The sequence below is a fragment of the Meleagris gallopavo genome, chromosome 15 (assembly GCF_905368555.1).
Source record: "Meleagris gallopavo chromosome 15, MGAL_WU_HG_1.1, whole genome shotgun sequence".
Taxonomy (NCBI): Eukaryota; Metazoa; Chordata; class Aves; order Galliformes; family Phasianidae; genus Meleagris; species Meleagris gallopavo.
Window position 1 is genome coordinate 15828448 of NC_139418.1, and position 23197 is coordinate 15851644.

General features: G+C 44.6%; 1 protein-coding gene across 4 annotated transcripts in view; it reads left to right on the top strand.

The window, feature by feature from the left end:
• Positions 1 to 23197, top strand: part of FSTL4 (follistatin like 4) — a 187198-nt gene that overhangs the window by 26342 nt on the left and 137659 nt on the right. The window contains exon 1 of one of the 4 annotated variants that reach the window (XM_085236444.1): positions 21785 to 21944. The exons of the other annotated variants lie outside the window; for them this stretch is intronic. The gene's annotated coding sequence lies outside the window, so the exon portion shown is untranslated. Of the gene's footprint in view, positions 1 to 21784; positions 21945 to 23197 lie in introns of those variants that run through there. 4 annotated transcript variants of the gene reach the window in all.

The following is a 23197-nucleotide window of genomic DNA, read 5'->3' on the forward strand; positions in this document are numbered from 1 at the left end:
AAAAATATATATAAGTATATTGTGTTTATATATACTCTGACCTGGCAGCCGAGGCTTAAGGGTGTTCTGTGGTGGTAGGACACAGGACAACGTGGCTTACTGGGATGTGAACATCACCAAAGCTGCTGTGATTTCCAAGATAAAAATCTACTTAAAACTAATTATAATATTTAACTTCATAACACTAGCAAGATGTCAATCCTCTGTAATCTCATAGCCACGATGTGCCTCTCCCTTGCAGGGCAGAAGCAAATCCTTCAGGTCCTGGTTAGCATTCAGCCTTAATACATAGCAGCTCGTGGCTGCCTGCTGGGGCACTCTGTGCTCCTTGCTGATCCCATCCCAACGACTCTGATAAGCTTCAAATAACGGTGTGCATACGTTAAAGAAGGAAGAAAGGCAAGACACTTAAGTTGCAGATTATCCTCCAAAACTGTAGTGTAGCTTTTAGTGTTTTTCTCTGTGGTTGGCGCCTTTTCTGTCATTTTTGGTTAGTCTTTTTGTTTCTTTTAAGATTGAATGACTGGTGCACTGAGCCTGTGAGCTGTGCCCCTGCCCTGGCACACTGTGTCCCTCAGGGAGTCGTGGTGCCTCTTTCAGAGGCTTTTGCAGAAGCACACCCAAGTGCTGCAGATCTGACTCTGTTGATGCCTGAGAGACTCCATCTATTCTGGTACTTCCAGTAGCAGAAGCAGAGCAGAGATTTATGAGAGTGGTTAAAAATACTCCTATTGATTCCTGGAGCTATATTAGTCTGAGTGATTTGGTACGCTTTGCTTTCTGTGTGCAAACCTCATTCGGTCGTTGTTTTGTGCCTTTGTCATGATTTCAGTGAGGCAAGTTTAAAGGGAAAGTAATATCCATTGATCTGATACAAGTTGTAAGAGGAAAAACGGGAGACAGCAGCAAGGAGGTACTGGTGCCTCTGTTACTCTGGTGCTGTGATGCTTCATCCTATATCAGCACGACTTGTGCTGAATATATGGATGCACTGGGTTTATGTTACAGCTAACCCCTGTCCCTCGGTCTGCATTTCAGGGACTGCAACTCAATGAATCTTGAGTGCTTGGAGCCTAATACCTCTAGCTGAGTCTGAGCTTCAGAAATAATTCAACTTCTATTCATGCAATTCTGAGAATAGTAGGAATTAATAGGAATTTCTTGTATCTTTGTTGGCTGCGTGCATGCTTTTGAATGAATTTCAGAGTTTTGTATTGAATTCATATTGAATATGGCCTTTTTGTCCTAAAAGCCTCTGTATTATCTCAATTACAGCAAGTAACCTTTCTCTTTCTCATGTAGAAAGTGAGGATAACACCAAATAAACTTAGTAACATTGCGTGGGGTGGTGAAAGTATTTTGGTATCCTTAAAATAAAGCTGTTAGTGAAACTGTGTGCATGTGTGCCAGCAATACGCTCTGCAATAGAAGGCAACAGTGCTCTGTCTGGGTTCAGGAGATGACACTGAGTCAGCCACAGTAAGCTGCTGAAAATACACACAGGTTGGGGGCCTGGGCTCAGGGACTGGGCAGGGACAGTGGTTTGCTGAGCTCCTGTCCTTCACCCAGCAGAGCCCCTCTCCACAGTGCAGTTCCACCTTTTGTCTACAAGTGTTTCTGATGTTGCCTGATATTCAGTGTAAAGTTACAGGGAGGCATTTGGTTTTGGGAGCCTAATGAAAACTAAAAATGAGGCTGTTTATTTCTGGTCTCATGTACACAGCAGTGATGCTGGAGGAGGTTGGGGGTGACCCAGGCTGATGGGGTGTGGAGCAGAGCTGTCTGCCCTGCAGGTCTGCCCTTGGCTGTGCTTGGTTTCCTGCAAATCTCAGCCCTTCAAAAGTACTGGTTCCTGCCAGGCTTGCACTGCAATGTTGCATCATGTGTGGACAGGCAGAGAAAAACAATTCTTCAAGTCTTTGTAGAAAGAGCTTTCAGGCTCTCTTATCTGGAAATAAATTTACTGGCTAAGGGCAAGTTGAATCAGATCCTCTTTGAAAGAAAAGCAGCAGAATGAAAAGGCTCCATGAGAGCCTGCTTGATGCTGGGAAGGAAAACCCAACAGGAGGCGCAGGAGGGTCAGGAAGAGGCAATTTCTGTCATATGGCAATTAGAATGGGTGAGCAAGAAGATTGTTTTGAAGACGACGACGACCCTAGTGCCGTGAAAGAAGAAAGCCCTGAGTCTGGTCCGCCTTCCTGATCTAAATCTTTTAAAATCAAATTAGTCATTCGTGAAGGTGAGGCAGGGACTGCAGACCAAGAGCTGAACAGGTAGATTTGCTTGCTGGGGAAGTTATTTACTGGGCAGCTGCTAATGCTTATTGGTGCTACTATTTCTCCTATGTGTGTTTTCAGAGCAGGTGGTTTTCCAGTTGAGCTCTGAATGTTGCAGAGGAACTTGACATCCTTAGGTGTACTCATCAGAGCAAATCTAAAGGGATACCCAGGGCATTGGTGGTTTTAGCATTGGTGTGCTGCAACAGTTGCTGGGATCTCCTTTTAACACTGACAGACTGCAGTGTGCTCTGGTGTGCGGGGCATTAAGACCACACTTCTGCACAGATATACCGACCTGCCCCAAAAAGCAGGGCCTCCTGCCTGTCACCACTGCATTGCTTTGGGCCAGACCTGCTCATGGAGCCTTTGTTTCCCGTGTTCTTCTTGCTGCCAGGCTCACCCTGCTCTGATTCTGCTGGGAGCTGTGCACCTGGCTGTGTTTGCAAATTTGGCCTTTAGCTGCTTGGTCTCCCATCTCACTGATGGCTGGAAAGATCATGCTGAACATACGAAAGGATGCTGTGGTGTGCAGTGAATAATTATTAAGTGCCTGGTTTGTGGCGTTGCATGAGCCAAGTTTGAGAGGCAACCTTTGTGGTGGTCGAGTTACAGAGCCTCTATTGGAGCAAGGCTGTGTGCAGAACAAAAACGGATGAACTTCAGTGCTCAGCAGTGCCTCCAGGAGCAGCACCTCCTGTCTGCTTTGCATCACTTTGCACCCTCCCAGCAGCAATTCCCACGTGAGGTGAATGGCACCAAATGTGCTGGAGGTGGAGTGTTGTTAGAGGAGAGCTCAGCTGTCAAAGTCAGCCTGACTTCTCTGTTAGCTGTGCTGAATTATTTTTGATAGATGTTTCTGTGACATGGCTGGCCTCAGATGACTTTCTGCTGTACCTTGTTGTGATACACAACTGCGAGATAGCTTCATACAGCCCTCTCTGGGGAAGGCTGAGCTTTACAGAGAGATGAGATTGCCAAGTCTGTGCTTGCCTTCCTTAGACGGGAGTCAGAAACATTTTAATAGCCCAAGGTAACTGCTATGCTGATATTTTGTAGCGCCTTCCTTAAATACACTTAATACTGTGGTATTGCAATGCTCTACAGCTGACACCTGCATAATCTCCTCAGTTTTGTATTCCGTTATTTCAGCTGATTTTACTCATCCCTGAAGGTTTTGGTTCAGGCTGAGAGGAAAATGTGTGTACCTGTGATACCAAGTTGTGAAGGAAGCAGCTGTGTGTGTGTGGGGTGTGGGTGGGGTCCTGGGTGCCCACCTGTAGGAGACAGAGAGAAGTGAAGCCTTTACAGATGTCTGTGGTCATGGTGAGCACTGGAGAGGGCATGTGGAGTCTTGGGCAGGAATAGATCACAAATACAGCTGCTTATCTAAAGCTTGTGAAGATTTTAGCTCAAATAATCCATCCTTCTCTGTCCTTCCTATCCTTCAGCTTCACAAAATGTATTTCACGTGGGCAGTGTCTCTCTGCTTGAGCCCGTTATCTGGCTCCCAATAGCTACTTATTCTTTCCAAGTACTCTATTACTGCTTGGATTTGATTTTTTTGGTATATACACAATCATTTTGCTATTGTGCTGGCTGAGTGTCTGCAGATACAGGAGTGTCTCACTTCCCTGCCTTCCTATATGCCCCATCTCTTGCTGCTGGATTGATATTTCTGTACCTGGTGGGAAAATTAATTAAATTGTTCTCTATTTATGAACTACTTTATTGCTTTAATTATTTATTGTGAGCGCAGCTAATTTGATTTAGGCAATATTTAGTTCTGTTTCAGTAACTTTTCATTTTATGAACAAACTGCTGGTGTGAATTCATTGGCATTAACAGCCTGTTATTGATTAGTTTGGCCTCACACTGTGATAAGGAAGAGTGGCTGTGTGAAACCTTAGGATTGTAGTGTTAACAGCAAGTTAAAGTGTGGTTTTCTGGGAGAAGTTCTTTGGAATATGCATAAGTACCACAAGCCCTTATGGAAGGTTGAAGCCCCTCCACTATTTCTGTGGCTTGAGCTTGTCTGTATAGTAAGGAAGAAGGCGAAGGATGCAGCAGTCAGAAATCGCAGTGCATCCTTCTACTTTCATACCTCAATTGCAGCACTGAGATGGTTTTTGCTGCAGAGGTTATTTGTGATCAGTTGTAACATCTGTAGTGGTGGGATGCAGCCCTGCCAGGCTGTGCGTCCCTTACGGGCTGCTCTCCGTTCCAAAGAGCTTAATTCCAAACCCATTAAAACTGAAGGAGGTTTCCTCTTTTGCTTGTACTCATTTCGTACAACATCTCCAGTAATGACTTGTGAGCCTTTCTCTGCAGCATTATATTCTGCTGACTGTTTGATTTTTAAAAACCTTGAGAACTCTGTCCTCATAACCAAGAGGTTAAATATTTTCTTTTCCAGCATCTCTGGTTACCTGCAGAAAGGCTCAAGGGCTATGCCTGAAAGTAGAAAATGAAGGTCTTGTTTGGAAATTGTAGTTCAAGGGCAGCTTGAAGAGTGTTTCTTGAAGGACTAGGGCTGATCCTTCTCTTCTGTTCCTACCAAAGTGGCATAACTTGCATGCAATGCTTACATCAGTGCAACTCAGGTTTTGGTGAGCTGTTGTAACCCAGGCTGTGCCTGTGGGCAAAGGAACCAGCCTGCATTTAGAGGGCAGCATGGAGGCTGGTCCCAGTACTGCTCTGAGCCAAGAGGCTGTGGAGGAGAGCAGGGACTCCCTGCTTTGTCTTCGGGGACTGCACACCCATTCCATCATTTTCTGTCTTCGAATTCTTGTATGGAAACATCAAGGGTTGTGGGAGTTCTTTCTGTACCCTCCCCCTTCCTGACAAACGTCCTCCATTTATTCTGTGCTGTGGTGCCTTGTTTACAGCATGTGCAGCTGTATCAAACAGCTGCCACATCTCGAGGCAGAGGTAGCTGCCACGATCCTGGAGTGCCTGCATAAGCTCACGTTGAATCCCTAGGGATGAGGGGTTTTATTAAAAATGTAGGATCATTATCACTAATCTTGACAGTGGACCGATGCATTTAACATATATAATTATAAACTTCCAAACAAGATGATTTCATCTGGTGGAGCATCTGGGAATTGTTTTTTCATTATCACGTTTCAAAGAGTGAAAAATCTTTCTGTTCTCTCAGAGGATTTTATGGGATTAGTTGCTGCTGTTTGCTGTTGTGTATGTCTGCAAATGTTTGTGTATTTATGCACGCCTCTAATTTATTCTGCATCCTTTTGAGAGGATTTTGTGGTGCCTTCTCTGGTGCTGTGCTGGGATGGCCCCTTTCCAATGGTGAGGAGAACAGGAACAGGCTTTTCTTGTGATCGCTTTGAGAAATGGTCTGGCTGTGTGCAGGAGTTTACCGATGCGGCAGAGCGCTTGCTGGCACAATCAGTTTGGGAATAACCAAGGTGACTGAGAAAATGGCTTGATAAAATGATTTGCATGGGTGATATTTTCAGTGTGAAATGCAGTAGTAAACATACTGATCTGTTTTCATTCAAGTTGTCTAAGCACTCCTCTAAGCCCTTGGAATTGGGTCACGCCGTGACTCTGGCCACTCTTTCACAGGTGTAAGAAGAGGTCCCTGTGATGCTGTGGATTAAAATACTTTACTGTTGAAGAAAGTGCTTCCTTAGTAAGATTTTAAGATAGATGACACAGTCAAAAATCACTGCCAGTGTGTTTTTACTTGATAAGAACAGCTCATCTCAGTTCAGATTTTCAAAGTAAGGAGCTATTGGCATGATTGTTGACAACTGGTCTTAGACATTTCCAATAAGGAAGGAGAGAACCAAGATATCTACATTTCAAGTTAATAAGAAGTTAATTGCATCCATCACCTTAATTCTCTCTTGCTCTGCCTAATTTTAACTTTCATAGGGAGGGCTCTTAGCAGAAAGCAGAGGGGCAGGAATGGGGAGGAAAAGCTTGGGAAGGAGAGCAGCTCATGGAAGAAGGCTTCTGTTGCAGGTGGGATTTAGTCCTTGTGGTTGGAGATGGCACTGTTGGGAATTTGCAATTTAATCAGGATGCTCTGGGCAAGGGAGCTTTCCTCGTCCTCCTCCTGTTTCATGGTTTCACTTGATATCCAGGAAAGGTGCAGATCTTGGGCTGAGCTGGAGATGGGGTATGGAGCTGGTGTGTCCGTAGCTGGGAGGCAGCTGTCTGGAGTGGGAACAGACAAGTATTGGAAGTTGTGCTGAAAAATGCTCAGGCTCCTATTGAGAAAGATCATGGTAGATGTATCATTTTGTGCCAAAAGTGATGCTTTTCTGGCCAGCCAAGTATGTTTAAATTAGATCTGTGCATAAGGCACTTAAATCACAATCTTTTATAGGGTATTTTTAGAATATTACAAGCTTTTTTTTTTTTTCCTGTGATATTGCTTTCTGGCTTCCAGAGGCTAAGATAGGAGCTACTGATGGAGGAGCAGGCAGAGCAGGTTTGCTTGGGAATAAGGATACTCCAGAGAGTCTTAAAAGATAGAAGCTAAATGGGAAGCTTCTCCTAGTTGTTGCTGGGGAGGGAAGATGCACTGCGGCTGCCTGCCAAGGGTAGAAATGCAGCTCGCCCAGCAATCAGAGAAGCTGAGGGTTTATGGAAACCCATGTACCACTCTGTACAGTGTTAGGAGTCAGAGGGTTTTGTAACGAGATTGCAGAACATTTTCACTGGTGGCGGGCATCTTGGAAAGCAGTTACAAGTCTGTCTCAGCCTCGGAAAGGATCAAGCTAAGGGGGTTTTTCATTTGGAATTGTTGTTCTTGGGAAGAAATGCTACAGCACTGCAAGCTGAAGTATTGAGAGAAACTAGCACATAATTTGAGCAATGTGAGCATGTGATGTAGCTTTTGCACGCCTTGGGAAAAATACTGAATGCTTGTTGATCTCATCCAACGTGTGATTTTTGGTATCTAAAGTTTTAATGATCCTCCCACAAACAACATAAGGGCAAAACAGAACCTTTTCTGTGGACTTGTAAAGCTTAATTATTTTACAAGAGTATGTTTAACTAATAGAATTAATTGACACCTGCAGCTGAACTGGCTAACACATTCTTTCCTCAAGTGTTTAACAGCTAAAAATATTTTGCAGTCTTCTAAGGTATTCCTGACTTTGTTCAGCCTTGGAGAAGCTCTGGGTTTCTTTTATAGGAAGTGACCTATAACAGTGATTCCAAATGCCAATTCTCCACTTCTAGTTGGAGATTCCCAAGTCCCACTTTGCACAGTTGCTCAGCCTGATTGCACTGTGATCTCATCCTCAGAGAACATCTTTCCCTGTGCCATCTAAGTTGGGCATCCAGCCCTGAGCCATTGTTGGCCCCAATGTCCCCATGTCACAGAGCCTCGTGGGACAGAGCTTCTTCCTTGCACAGAGCTCAGTCCTGCAGCTCCACACAGAGCTCAGTCACATCCAGAAACCCTTTCAAATCATTTCAAAATCAGAATTCTAGGAGAGTGTACAATGTGATTCCATGTTTTAACACTTCTTGAAGCAGAGGAACTCCTGTTACGCCTCTCCTTGCTTTTAAGCATTTCTATCAAGAGCATTTGAAATCGTTGACTTAATTTCTTCTGTGCAGCTGAATGTCTCATACAAGGAGTGAGAATGTTGCTGAAAAGTCAAATAATGACTTTGGAAACCAATAGCAACATGAAGTGAGCAGATCAGCCAGTCACTGCAGTCTCTGTGTTCCATCAGAGGACAAAAGGTTTTTAAAATACACCTTGCAAGGATGCCCATAGTGATGCTTCACAGGGTAAGGGTCAGCAGAGAGCAAGGGAAGAGAAAGGAGCAGAGCACTGCAATGCTGCATGAAATATTTTCCATGCTTTTTTCATCTTTGTTGGCCAAAGTTGTGCAGGGCCATCATCTCTGTGCTGCCCAGAGGGCAGCTCTTCCCTCCTCATTCACATGGAGTCAAATGCATTCAGGCTGGATGTGGATTTATATTGTTATACCTGCTCTACCTGTTCATCACTGTGCATACAAACGAACTTCTCACTTAGATGCCCCTCTTGATAATGATAAGCTTTTGTTTCCTGACACACAAAACAAGTGATTAAAGTTAGATTGTTTTGCAGTTGTATGGTGTCTTGATTATAACTTTAAAAAATGATGGTTGATTAAAAAAAAAAAAAAAGATGAGAAATAAAAGGGGATATTAATTTTACTTGATCTGTAATATTGCAGCAGTAATGTCCAATCATTTGTAAGACAGAAAGCTGTAAAATACATCCTGTGATGAGGCTATAGTAAAACTAAGCATCATCGTAAATAACAAAACTCAGCTATTCATAATAAGGTGTGATTGGAGTAAATATGATGGGAGACATTTAATTAAAACTGAATGAAGGGGTGTTGTAAACATCACAACATTGCCACTGAAAACAGAAAATTAATGTGCTGGCAAACCAAACAGATAAGACTCTAAAATGCATCTATGGCGACGTCCTTTTGATAAATGTTTCAGTACCTCTGTAAATGCTTTCAGATTGATTCAAGGACATCCAAGTGCCACAATATCTTGCCCAGCCCCTCACTCAAGGCTGCTGTTCTTATTTTTTCAGTCAAAACATTGCAAGAGTGTCTTCCATAAAGAGAAAACTGCCTAATGCCCACAACTCTATAAAAATGAGAATACAATTTGCGTTTGAGGGATTGATGTGTGTGTTGTCACAGATGTCAAACTGTTCTGATCTTGGTAGCTCTAAATCTTTTTCTGTGGATTGTTTCTTTTCTCTTTGCTATTTTCAGTAAAAATGTCAAAACACATTTTAATTGATCCTCTGCTATTGTTCTGCTCCTTTCTCCTGTTTTATGTTGAAAATGCTAGATCCTGAAAAGGGATGATTCAGCCTTCATCATGGGGACAAAACGTTATCTAGGATGCAATGCCTGCTAGAGACAAGACTTGAAGTAGCCAATAAAATTCAGCCCGAAGCATCCTGCTTTGCTGCAGTGAAGATTTGTCTTGTCCTTGCCACACAAAATTGCCATTCTGTTGCCTCCATTTAGATTCTCCCTTTTGTAAAATATTATTTTTCAGGGGCAGTCTAATCAATCATGCTCAGATTCCAGTCTTCCAGCAGGCCAGCTGTTTTTATCCTGTTGCTTGTAGTGTCACCGTGGAGGAGCTGCTTGGGGTACAGTAGTAAGTCTGACTCGAATGCATCATCTTTCACAATGTGAACAGCAGCAGCATCTTTGTTTCTTTGCCACCATCTATAACCAACATTTCTTATTGCATACTGGAGAGATAGGAGGGGTTAGCATCCATTGGAGGGATGTCAGAACCACGAGCTTACGAGTTGGTAAGTACTGGCTTTGTGCTTCTGGAGGACATCCTCCACAAAGTGAGGTGGAGAGGAGTGCAGGTTAGAACACCAACTATGCTGCACAGACAGATGAAACCAGAGGCCATTAAGAGCCCTGTCTATTGAAGTGTGCTTTGTGTTAAAAGTACATGAAAATCATTCACTGCAGGTCCCTGTGTGTGATGACATAAATGGAGCTTTGAATGGCACAGTGCAGCATTGATGGGTTCTCATGGTTTTGTCATGCTTTTTCTACTATTTCTGTTTTATGTTCAGTGGGAACAAGTCTCATCTTCTCTAGTCTTCCTATTTTTTTATACATGAAACGTGTAGCACCCTGCCAGGGAGATGGCAGCAGTGCACTGTACCAGAGTGAGTGCACTGAACAGTCCTGTGGAGCTTTGCATGCTCCATGGCACAGATCTGTGCCCAGCAGTTCCTGTTCATGCTCTCCCTTCTTGCTGCTGCCCCAGAACTGGGCTGTGGGTGATGAGCACTGCTTGGACAGCAGGCAAATGGAGCTCCTTGTGTTCCCCCTCCTTGTGTATTTAAATGAGCTGGGAGCAGAGCCCCCGTGCTTGACATTTTATCAATACTGCCTTCATTAGAAGTTCACTTCTGTTCATTAAAGTTCTTCTTTTAGATGCAATTTGTCACTTCATTTCAAGTGAGAAGGAGATCTGGGCGAGTGGGGTGCTTGTGTTATCTCTTGGAGTTGTAAATTGCTAAAGAAGTGGATGCTGCTGGCATGTTGTCTGATTTTCCCACTGCTGGGGCTGGTTCAGGTCCAGATTAAAATCCTGCAGGTTAAGAGCTCTGTGCAGTTCTGGCTGGTACCCACCAGCTGAGCTTGTAACCGGGGTTTCATCAAACCACAGCACTCTTCTGGGTTTTCTGCCCCTCTTGTCTGTGGTTTGGAGAAGCCAAGGCTCGGTCCATCGAGCCAGTCATCTCCCTTACTCTAATTAATGTCCTAAATAAAAGTGCTGTGTGGTGTGCTGGATGGCTTTGGGATGGGTAACCTTCATTCAGTCTCAAGGAACCTGTTTGTTATCAGCTACTGGTATTTTTTTCAAATACACAAAAGGAACAGTTTACAAATCAATACGTATTTGTAGTGCTAGGTTTGCATAGAGGCAAGGATGGTTGTTTTGTTTCTTTCTGGAACCTGGCGATTCCTGAAGTCTCTCTTCTAATCTGACCGTGAATGTGATGACCTGTGTGCCAATTAGAACCAATAAGAACCAATCATAACCAATAAGAAAACTTTCCGAAAATTATTCAGGCTCATGAAAGTGTTCAGAAGTATTGAAAATATTCTATATTTTTAGTTGTTTTTTCCCTAAAACATACAACACTCAAGCTGAATGTGGAAATTTGGATGAAGCAATCATACAAATTAAAACTCTCATATCTGCAGTGTTGTAAGACTTCCCAATTCATGCAGAAAGGGCATGTTGGTTGTAGGATCATCACAAAAAAACAAAGCTTACATACCAGATTCAAATTGCTGGCCTGGCATGCTTGAAGGAAAGGGTGTTGCTTTCTGTGCTTTGACTTGTATTTACGATGTTCTGATGGAAAGACTTGGTGGCTTCTTGGGAAACAGATGCAACGTTAATGTGGACAATTAACCCAGTTGTTTTACCATGCAAAAAGGTGTAATTTTCCTCTTCATGAAAAATTAAGACCTGCTTTCATCATCTGGAAAGTGCAAAGCAGACTAATGAAGCAATATTAGGACATGAATTACAATGTTCTTGGTGGGTAAACACACAGCATTGCTCTGCTTAGGCCCAGAGGATCTAAATACAATCTTAAACTGAAAACCACAGAAGAATTTGCAATTAAATTTGCAAATGTGTGATGTCTGAAATGCATTCAAAAAACTGAAATGGAATGGTGTCATCCCTTGAAAAATCTGTTGTTTATTCTATTAATGCATACAGTGTTTTTCCTCTTCTTCAGAGACAGCAACAGCTCCCCAAATAGAGAAGCTGACATGGGGGATTTTTCCTTGTTAATAAGGTCAGGGATTCAAGGCCTGAGTCAAGGTATTGATAGAGTGGTTGACAATGCTTGCAGAACCATGTCTGAATGCACCCTCCAGGAAGCAGGGTGGTGGTGACAGACTGCCAAGGAATAAGTCCTGGCCTACTGCACAGATCTGCCTGGTGAGAGCAGATTTTACTCCAGGGGTGTCCTGTGGGATAATGCAATATTGTGAGGTGGTGGCTGTAGGAAAAGTCACTCGTGTTTTCATTCTGCAAGTCCAACGCCTGCTGTGGAACTGATAAGCATTGGAGTTGTCCATACCTATCAGCATTTGGGGACTATCCTTCTTAAAAATCCTTTCAGGAGATATAAAATTAGATATAAAATTAATCATAGAATCACAGAATGGCCTGGGTTGCAAAGGCCCACAGTGCTCATCCAGTTCCAACCCCCTGCTGTGTGCAGGTCACCAACCAGCAGCCCAGGCTGCCCAGAGCCACATCCAGCCTGGCCTTGAATGCCTGCAGGGATGGGGCATCCACAGCCTGCTTGAGCAGCCTGTTCCAGTGCATCACCACCCTCTGAGTGAAAAACTTCCTCCTAAATGCTGGCCTGCACCTTGCAATAGCTCTGTGAATACCCTTTTGTTGTTGTTGGGTGTTTTTTTTGTTTGTTTGTTTGTTTTTGAGCACTAAGAGTTATGTTAAAACAGTGCGAATCACTGAGTGCATGGCAGGGCTGTGGCTGCACAGCAGTAAGCGTGGGCAGCTCCTGCCTCATGGAGAGCAGCATGGACAGCCCAGCCAAGAATTTTGTTCTCTCATGTATACATGGATATGTCTCACTAAAGAAGAAAAGTATTATTGTCATTCAGAGAAGAGTGCCAAGATGTGTTTTGAAAAGCATGCAAATGTTTTGATAAGTTCTGGACGTCACAGCTTCTCATGGTGGTTTGTTTTTTTCCCAGTTGGGATGGTATTTCCGCAGTGTGATACTGTATCTCGAGAAGGCATCTAAGTTTACACTCATCTGACTGCCATTTTCATGCTAAAAGGTTGTGAGCTGCTGAATTAAACTGAAGCCATAATAGATGGGCAGGATGCCCGTAGGGTCTCTTTAAGGCATCGTAAATAAGAGTATTTCTCTTTCTCACATTCCTAGAACTCTATTGTTAAGTAAAAGAAAAAGCAAAATTACCATTTTTACTTCTAAAGACCTCATTAAAAATAATGAATACGTTGTCCTATTTCTTGCTGTTCTGTCTATTCTGAATTTCCATGCTCGCTAGCACTGTCACAGCACCTGCAGAGCGCTGGCTTTGCCCCCAGGCTTTGCTCTGGGTGGTGCTGCCTGTGCTGCAGGAGGGTGGCTGTGTGCTGGGCAGAGGGGAGGCTGCCCAGGCAGTGGCAGCAGGGAGCTGTGCCTGCCCAGGGAGGGGTTTGGTGTGGCTGCCTTGCAGTGCCGGCACCCAGCAGTCAGCCTACCAGCTGCCCTCGCTGGGCAGAGTGGATTGTAAAGCAGGAAAACCTGTTTTCAGAGTCAGCCAAGTCTTAAAGAATTAATAGAAAATGGGCCATGGGGATCGGGATCATTCAGCTGGTGAGCGCAGCGTTTCAGTTTATGTAGGGTCAGTATTGTTTTTCTTGCTTCAGTGTGGAAGAAGTGTGCAAAGTTACAGTAGTTTGGGATGGGGAGAAGTAATCTACATGTAATGCTTCTGGTCCCAATTTCTAACCTCATCACCGTGCCCCTTGCTGTTAAGCACTGAATTTTGATAAGGAGCACAAAGTTAGGGGGATAAGGCCTTTGTCTTTTGCTGTGCCATCTTCCTCCTGCTCTGCTTTCATACAGCACCATCCCATATGGCAGTTTTGTGATGGGAAAAAGTGAAGGGTTTATGGGGATGTGCTCACTTTGGCTGCTTTTGGAAACTCCCTGCATAAAGAATAACATTGATAATGCCTACTGCACAGCGATTAAGCTTGGAAGGGCAGCTAATATTTACATGGCATTTTGAAGGAGTACAGTGATAAATTCCTTCATGATTTTCCAAAGATGAACCTAATATGAAATCCTTGAACAAACAAGAAATGCCACGGGTAAGAGAAAGAGGAGGGCACCCACACCTTGCATCCTCAGTCCTGCTGCCCTGCATCCTTCTTGTTCCTGCCATACTGCTCAGCAAAGGCAGCAGATGTTGGGACGCTCCATCACTAAAGTTTCTCACTCTGTACTCTCGCTCCCCTTCTCTGCACTGACTGCTCTGTCTTCTTAACTTTAGATCTGTATTAATGGCTGTTTGTTCATTCTTCTGTGAATAGATCGGGTTAGGTAAGAAGTAGTTATTTCAGAGTGAGAGGCTGCACTCACTGCAGAGCTGCCTGCAACTGAGATTTGCCGGAAGCAAAATCAATTGGTTAAACTTTGAATATTTTAAAGTTCAGTACTGCATGTGAAGAACAGAGATGAAAAATGCTTTAATGCACTCAAGCTATTTTTTTCTGTCTAAAAAGAAGGTATCTGATGGGAGAAACAGCATTACTCAAATTTGCAGAAGTAAACAGTGCTACCAAAAATAAGTTAATTGCTAAAATGGCTGCTCTCAGTCCGCAGCAATCCAGCGCAGAGGCAGAGCTTTGATATTCTGTAAACTGACCGTCATGCGACTGTGCTGCAGAGCTTTGGAGAAGGAATTGATTAAAACATACCAGGTCTGAGCCGTGTTCCTGGCTGCCTGGCATAGCAGGGCACTGGCAGTGAGTGAGGCTGTGCTGATGCAGATGTTGCTGCCAGCACGGCTGCGGTCCAAGTCAAACAGTGTGCATTTCCATGTGGGAAGGCACGTGGCTGGGTGCTTCGGCTGCATCTTCTGGGGCTCCATGGGTGTGTGGATGAGAGCAGAGCCCAGAGATCTGGTTGGCACCTTCCTACCTGGACAAGGCCCTGCTGTTGGGTATTCCCCATAGCACCCAGCCCAGGTGGCACAGTGAGTGGGGACTGTGCAGGTGGGAGGACAGCAAATAAAGCTGTGTGAACTTGTTATTTATTCCTGGGTTCTTGGAGGCCCTTTAGGTTTCTTTAAAGAATTTATTGCATTCTTGATTGGTCCTTGAGACATGTTAAATAGCTGCTGCTTTAAGACCCTCAATGTGCAAGGAGGAGCTGTGAGCTCTCCTGTCCTTGAGCAAATGCATTTCTTTTGTATTTAAAGACATGGCCCTTTCTCTCTCCAAAGTCGATTGCAGTACGCACCGGTTAGTGCTTTAGCAGAGCTAACAGGGAGAATACATTACATGGGTTTGTATTTTAATCTAAGTATGACAGGCAGCCTTGGTCTGCAATGGTCTGCAAATCTCTACTGCCTTTTTATTGTCTTATACGATGTTAAGTACTCTTTGTGAACAGTGTGCAATGTTTGCTGGGTGTTCTTAGCTGTGCCAACTTTGCATAGTGGAATATATTTAAGTTCCCTCTTGAAAAGAGGGACAAGGATTTTTTTTCCCCTCTTATTCTACCACAGTCCTTCCAAATTTTGGGGGGAGGAGATATGAAATAATGTTGTACATGAAAAGACTTCTCTGAATTTCAGCAGGATAATGTTTGCTAACCACAAGTGCTGGTTTTGGAGTCCTTCCATACTTAACTCTTTTTATCTACAGCTATTTATGTTTTCTCCTGTTCTGTATTCAGTTTGACTTAAACCTTTCTGCTCATCCAGCTCTGTGGTTGCTGTCTGCATCCTTGGCTGTGACACTGCCCTGTGCCTTTGACTTTTAGGGTTCCTGGGGAGCCCTGCAGCAAGCAGCATACAACTGTATGGCACTTGGAATTAAGAACAGCTTAAAATGCAATTAAGTGCATAAGGAAAACAAAGATCTGCGTGAAAACCTGTATGTTTTTGGAGTTTGCTTCTCAGTCCTGTTGCAAACCAATCTCACCTGTTAACCACACAGCAGACATATTGCAGCTGTCAGGGTGCTGCGCTTACAAGAATGAGAATTTTGTCTGACAGCACAGTGCTGAGTTCTGTCTGGATATTATGCTTACAAACTCCCATACTCCAGCAGGGGAAGCAGCCTCCCAGCTGGACCTTCAGGATCATCTCAACTGATGGGGAAACCAGACCTTTCACCAGCTGCTCTGTAAGGAAGTCTCTATTCTCAGAGGGCAGGTTGGCACAGTTCTTGTTTCTGGGGCAGAAACTCCCAGCACAGCACTGTATGAACAGGCTGAGTAGGCAGGGCCATGGAGGGCATCACACTGTTGGCGAACTGGGCAAGTTCAGCAGGAAAAGTGTCCTGGGAATTTAAGAGGTTTGCTCATATCTTTTTCATTCAGGAAATGCTATAGTTCTGGCAAAGGCTGATGCCTCCTTTGATGCTGATGGTGTCTGACACGGCATTAATGGTGTAGTCAGACATGAAAAACAATGCAGGTAGCATTGATTTGTTATTTTCCAGGTTGGTTAAGTTTCTTCCTATTGAGGAAACGGATTTAAATATAGCGTGGTAGACCAGAGGGAATAAATACAGGTAGGAGTTCTTGTTCTCACAGACATTAATAGCAAAGCTCCCACCACATGCAGGGGATTCAGGATGGGACCCTGATTGTGCTTCTGGGAAAAAAAGGATGTCTAGTTTATTGCATTGCTGTTAAATGTGCACCTCCCATCCATGCTTGTGCAAAGTGGCACCTTGACTGTGCTCAGTAAATTTAGTAATGTTGTACAGGGACAAAATGCTGCTAAAGATGAGCAGAAGTATTAAACGTGATCCTGAGTAATTAGAACTGCAGTTACTGGGTGTGACGTTCCCTCTGGCTGGATCTGGATGATTCTCCTGCGTTTCATCATGCTGCAGAACTTGCCTTACTTGCCTTTGTGAGCTTTGCTGCTTTCTGCTGCTGCATCCCCATGTCCCAGGGCAGGGGCTGAGCTGGGCTGGGCTGGGCTGTGCCTTGTTGGGAACATGTGGGGCAGCACTGAAGCTCTGTGCTCAGCAGCTGAAGGTGTTTTAAATGCAGAAGTCCCTGCAAGGATTGGGGAGGGCAGGCTTTCACCGGGAGGTTATGCAGACAGCATACGATGGGCAGAATCTTTTTGTACTTAAAGTGGTTTGGATTTAGAAGCTGTAAACTTGACACTTCCAAAGTTTCCTATTTTGTGGGGTTTGTGCTTCATTTGAAGTGGGAAATTCATTGCTCTGATGTAAGGTGGCACCTGTTTACACCTGGTGAGGTTGATCTCTTGACTGAACATGATGGGACCCAGGTGTGTGTGGCAGGCAGAGCAAGGTCACCTTGTTAATGCATCGCAGCTGGTGGTGCTCATTTGGGGCAGGGAGCCCCTTTTGTCCTGCTGATAAACCCAGCCCCCTTCCATTTGCTGCCTTGCTGTTGCTCTGGTTAGTTGTAGAGTCAGCATAGAAGAGGATGGGAACAAAGCAGTGGGAAGTGTGGCAGCAGGCAGAGGTGGGTGTCCCAGGTGAGCCCCCCAGAGCAGCATTATAGCATGGCCAGTGGTTCATATGATCCAGTGTGGCTCAGGGATTCCTTTCTCTTGTTTTCTCCTTTGGGGATTGTAGTTTTTGGGGGGAGCTGGGCAAGTCTTCAAGAGAGAATGTGTTAAAGAATATCTTGAAGACTCTGTGAAGATGTGTCCTTTGGTGCAGAAGGGTGGCTGCAGAGGTTCTGTGTTTGGTTGTTAGGTTGGAGTAAGAGGCTTGGGGTTTTCTTTCCTCCATGTTTTCGTTATTCAGGAAGCTGTAGGGTATCTAGCCCAGAGGGAGAGATTTTAGCAAGTCACTCATCTTATTAATTTGCTCAAAATGTTTGTTAGTTCCAGATGTGCCAGTAACTGTAACACTAAGTCAGTATGAAGTGGCAGCAGGGATGCCATATATTGTGTTTTGTGAGTTGAGGAATAACATAATCCTGAGGTTTCATTGAGTTTTGTGGATATATGTGGAGATTTGGATGTTCAGGGAAGTTCTGGAAATGCCTGATTTAAATTCTTCTCTGGCTACTGGAAGAAAGAATATAAATCATAAACTTAAATTATGTTCTGCCTTCTTTGCGGATTTCTCTCCTCACCTCCTGGGTAGGGAGATGGGTGCTGTAAATCCCATGTGAAGTGCTTTATGCTGGCAGTTCACGTGGCAGTGTTAAAAGGGATGCTCTGTGCCATATTTCAGACGTGTGCCTTTTATATCCCGTGTGCAGCCGTGCTCCTGGGTGCTGCTGCAGGAGCAGTTTGTCTAGACAATGTGCTCTGCATGCTCTGATAAGAATGTTGGATCATGACCTAGAGGAAGGAAAAAAGCCCAGAAGATGGTCGGGGGCTTTTTCCTTCAGGTAGTGTGGGATGTGGCTTGGCACAGCTGGGAGGGAGAGCCATGGCCCTGGAAGCAGTGACACTGAGGAGCAGAGGTGCTGCTCACATCAGGAGCGGTAGGGGGAAAAGAGAGAGAGAGAGAGAGAGAGAGATTGAGACTATAAAAGAAAGAGGGGAAGACTTAGGTCTGTGTTAGCATCACTTGCTATCATACCTGTTCTGGTCCTGCTTTGCTGCTTAGAAATCAGAAGATGGGGAAAAATAAAACCACCCTAAAAATGACCCAGACTCCCTCCCCACTATGTTTCTTGTTGCTGTGTGCTCACCAAGTTTTGTGTTTCATGAAGAAGTTGGGATGTGTCTCATCTTCATGCTGTGGAGATGCTGAATCTGCTCTTGGGAGGTAGAAAAGGGATTTCTTGACCTAGTGTTGATGCTCTGTGCTGATGGTGACTTCTTGTTTTAAACACAGCTTAGCTGTACTTCCCAGCTGAGCACAGATGAAGGAAGCAAAAAAAAAACTGTCAATCTTGCATTGTAGCATTAACTGCAGAAAGATGGTGCTTGGACTGGTAATGCAGTGATGGCATCCTGATATGTGCAAGGTACTGCAAAACCAACAGGAGGATGGCAGTGTTCATCAGTGCTCTGTCTTCATATTTGCCTTGTGGTTTCTGCAAATGCATGGCCTCCTGCAAGAAGACTTTGGGTTTAGAGGAGGAGGCATGGCTGGACTGCAGGCTTTTGGTTTCAGCTTTCTGGGTTTGGAACTCATCAAATTCAACTTTGTAATTGTGGATGGTATTGGTTATATTCTGCCTTGTTAGTCATTCTATAGCAAATTGCAGTGGGAGCGAGGAGGTGGAGAACAAATCAGTTGAAGAAGCGATTTGTACAGGTTTGAGTTTTGGTGGCCTATTCCCTGTGCCTCATCCCAACGTTGCCCAATAATGTAATACTGTTGTGTCATACTTCAGCTCTGGAGAGCTTGGATTTTCTCCTGGAAATGTACACTGTGGGTGAACCTGGGGATGCTGGGAGGATGCTGCAGCCGTTCCAGGTTTCTCTTGTTTCAGTGAAGCTTCAGTAGGACTTATTGACTAAAAGCTGGTTTAGATTGAATAATCAATTAATACCCCCCAGTGCACACACACTGAATTAATTTGATATTCCCTCGTGTAAAGGCAGTGGGAAGAAGAATATTTTTGGTTATTTTACAACAGAAAGAAAGTGTATCTTCTAAAGGTAAATGTCACTATATTGATCAAAGCTCCGAGCTGCATCTCCACAACTTGGTGCTACTGCTGCAGGACTGGCTGCACTGAAGATGCCGATGCTTCTTCCTGTCTCTCCTCCTTTAATTCTAAAGGTAGCACCTTTCACAATCGATGGCATCACAAAACTTTTCAAGGTGAGTTTTTTTTGTGCTTTTTTGTGCTGCAGTGCGTGTTTGCCTGGTTGTTCCTGAGATTCCTGGGGAAATCTGCCTTCACCAGTAGTTGGTTGGGCAGGGCTGGATACCGAGCAAGGGGAGGAATAGTGCTGTGCCGTAATGGAGCTAATGGCACGATGCTCAGGACAGCTGCGGATACATCTGGTGTTAAACTACTGTTATTTAAACTTTATGATGCGAGAGACTGCCAACTCTCCCACTCGCAGCATATAAATTATGTCAATTGCTCATGCACTTTTTTTAACCCTGATTTCTCTTGAATTATGGATGATAGACAGGGCCAGAATTTGCTTTTAGTGTTCCCTTGTGAGCATCTGTATGCTGAGTGCACTGAGCAGTCATAATCTCAGTGTGTGCAGTCAGGGGATGTGTAATATAATTTGTGCTGTGACCATATAGCTTGAATCCCAACCATTAAGGGAGTTTTGAAATCAGGAACTCGAGCTATTTTTGGGCAGGGTGTTTATTTCCTTGGGGGCAGGGGAGTGCTTTGTTTCTATGTCTGGGCAGAAAGCCTCAGGGCTTGTAGATGTGAGCTACTTGCTCCAGATGTGTTTCTGAAAGGTAGCGTGATGTCCTTTTTCAGGAGATCCCTCCATTGTAGAAGTCTTGATCTTCATTGTAGGGCAAAATAATAGCTTAGGTTGTTAGAGAAAATATTGTGATGGGCTTTCTTGGAGGTACGTGTGTGGTTCAGGGTGTTTGGCAAGCCATGCTTTTGTTGGCTGAGCAATTCCCATGTTGATAGGTGATGGTCTGGTTGTGCAGCAGCGTTGTGTTTCCAGAATTCCCCTCAATATGGAGCTCGCTTCCCCTTAATGTAACTTGGAGGGGACTGCAGTGTGTCTGAATGCTCAGAGCTGGGCTGTGCCAGGCACAGGGGATGGAGGGGCTCTGGTGACTTTCCATTCAATTCAGTTTTAATAACTGGCAGCCCTGTTATCAACACACTGAGCTGAAGCAGTTTGTTTGCCACTGCAGTGCAAAAAATTATCTTAATCAGTTTTATTAATACCTCACAAATCCTAACTCCAGTGTGTGGCACCCGATTCCTTCCCTTTTTGGTGCGAGTCCAAAAAGTGCCCTCAGAAGGTAATGGGGACCCTGCTGAGGTTGCTGGTCCTGCCGTGATTTCAGCTGCTCGTTCTGATGCTTGGAGGGAGAGTAAAGCCTTCCAAGGGGCTTTAATGCAGTGTGCAGGTATCACAGTGCTGCTGCACGAGCAAGTCAAGGTGCTGCCACTTTTGAGATAATTTCCACTGCATTTAGTGAATATTGTGTGCTTTAAGATGTATCAACAGCAAGTGTTTGTAAACTGTATAAGCCAGGCACACATACACAGCGGAAGCACCTGCCCTCCTGTTGCACTTGGGTTCCCTGTAAAATATGACTATTTCTTTTTCCATGGCTGTTGCTATGGGCAGTTAGTGCAGAGATGCTCACACCTGAGCTGTAGAGCACCCAGGGGTTGTGCAGGAAGGCTTCTGGGGGCAGCCATGGGGCTTTAAGGTTCATTAGGCCTCCAGGAGGAGGCCAGTTCCACTCTGCACGTATCAATTTCACTGGCTTTAATCAAACAGCATAGAAGTTTTGCACTTTGCACTTCACTCCCAAAGAACAGCTAGCAGTTCACGGTGGCTGGTTAGGTGAAGTTTGTCACTGCTGGTGGCATCTGAACTGTCCAGTGTTGGAAGATTTTTAGGCAAATCTTGTGCTTAGAGTGGTGGCAGGTGAGGTTAGAACTATGGAAATGAGTGGGGGAAGGGAATTGGGAAAGTTGGGTATTGGGGCAAGAATTGCTGAGGTTAAGAACCCAACCCAGGGCTCTGAAGTCGAGGGAAAGCAAGCCTTTGGCTCTGAGGAGGAGGGGTTGGGGTGAAAGCTCTTCTGTGTGGCTGAGTGAATCCTGCTGCTGGAGCTTGTGTCAGGATATGCACTGGGATGGAGCCTGGGAGCCCAGGCTGTGTGCTGCTGCCTGGCTGTGTGTGCCAGCCGTTGTGTTTGTGGTGCTGGGAATCAGCTGTTTGCACACATCACTTTGAGCACTTGTGGATGTTGAGCATTCAGGGCCATCAGGTCTAGCTGTGAACCTGACCTACTGTGTCCCATCACTAAACCACCTTCCTTAGTGCCATCATGTTGCCTAAATCATGATGCTTTAAAATGACTAAAACAGTACACTGTTACAGTAATGTAAGTATGCCACCAAAGCTTTATTTTTTTCGGTATTTTCTCTATATTTTGCTGTTGTTTTTCTTTCTACATCACTATTTTTTTTTTTTTTCTGGCATATCTGGGCAGGCACCAGTGTGCTACATAGGCTAAAAATACTCAGAAAGCACTTCCAAAATGCTGAGCTAAATCACTTTGCAGCCCGCAGTCTGTCACACAGGAGCACGTTCAGTGCTGTGTTATGAGATGCATTTGCTGGGTGCAAGTCATTAAGAGAAGGCAGCGCAGTGGCTGCTCGCCACCACAAAGAGCCACTCGGTCCCCAAGACACTTTGCAAGCACAGCCCTCTCCGAAGGAAACCACTTAATCCTTGGGTGAGCAAATATGATGATAATGTTCTGTGCTTTGTTGTGTACTGTGATCTAATTGAGATTTAATGCATTCTGCCTTGTCCCCGCCGTGGACTCCCTTTGGACCACGCAGTACAAAGCTCGGTGTTAGCAGCTTTCTTTGCTGTTTCCCAATTTATGTCTGCAAAGACAGTCAGGCGTTTGTTATTTGGTTTGAACACGTGAAACAGTTGTGCTGGGAAGGATACACGAGAAGGGGGGGGAAACAGATCCTTTCTTGTTCTGTCAAAGCAGAATATTTGCTCTAAGTGCAAATATTGAATGAGGAATCTTTCACTCTCCCATCTTCCCCTTTAATAAGTATGTATTTGCTGCTGGCTGTGTTAAATGCATCTGCACCTCTTGTGTGATGCTGTCTAGTCCTGCAGTAACATTTCAGTATCAAATAGATTGAAATTGCAGCACAAGTGTGCACTCTGACTGCAGTGGGAGCAGATATATCCCACAGTGGGACCCCTGTGCTGCAGCATCGGGCTCCTGACTGGGACATGCCTTGAGGTTTTCATGGTGCAAATCGGGAAGCAGTGGTCTTATTTCTTCCCCCAGCAAACTCTGTTCCTGGGAAACCTAGCCCTGCTCCTGATGGAAGGGCATCTACACACAAATAGAGCTTGTTTTCAATTTTTCACATGCTTGTACATGAGTGCTGTTGAGACAAGTACAACTTCCAACGTGAACTTTGGGGAAACTTAGTTTTGGCTCAGGATGACTCCTGCCATCACACTCTGAGAACAATGTGCTTTTCTCCCTTTCTCCAGCTGCTCATTCACTCCATTTCATGCTGGATCCTGGAGGGATTTCTTTCATTGACCGTTTCAGACCTTTTTTTTCCTCCAGAACGAGCACTGTGTGTGTTCTTCCACCTGACTAAACCAGAGGCAGCCGTGTAGTCCCTGTCGTGCTGGAGTCAGTGCATTGCCTCCAGGACCCCTGCGGGACCCTGCTCTGCAAGCGCAGCTCCTGGAGGTGTTGGTGAGAATTGTGAGTGCAAACAGAGGCAGGCAGCACTGCTCTGTGCCACAGCTTCCAAAGAGTATTTCTGTTGAGAAGTACATTGTTGGTTGGCTTTTTTTTTTCCTAAGTCAAATCTATACTGTATTATTTAGTGCAGAAAAATCTTTACATGAAATACAACTTTTTTGTTTGTTTTTTTTTTTTTTTAAGCATTTGCTCTGTCTCTTGGATGATCCCAGCTTGTAGCAGCTCTGAAGTTGTTT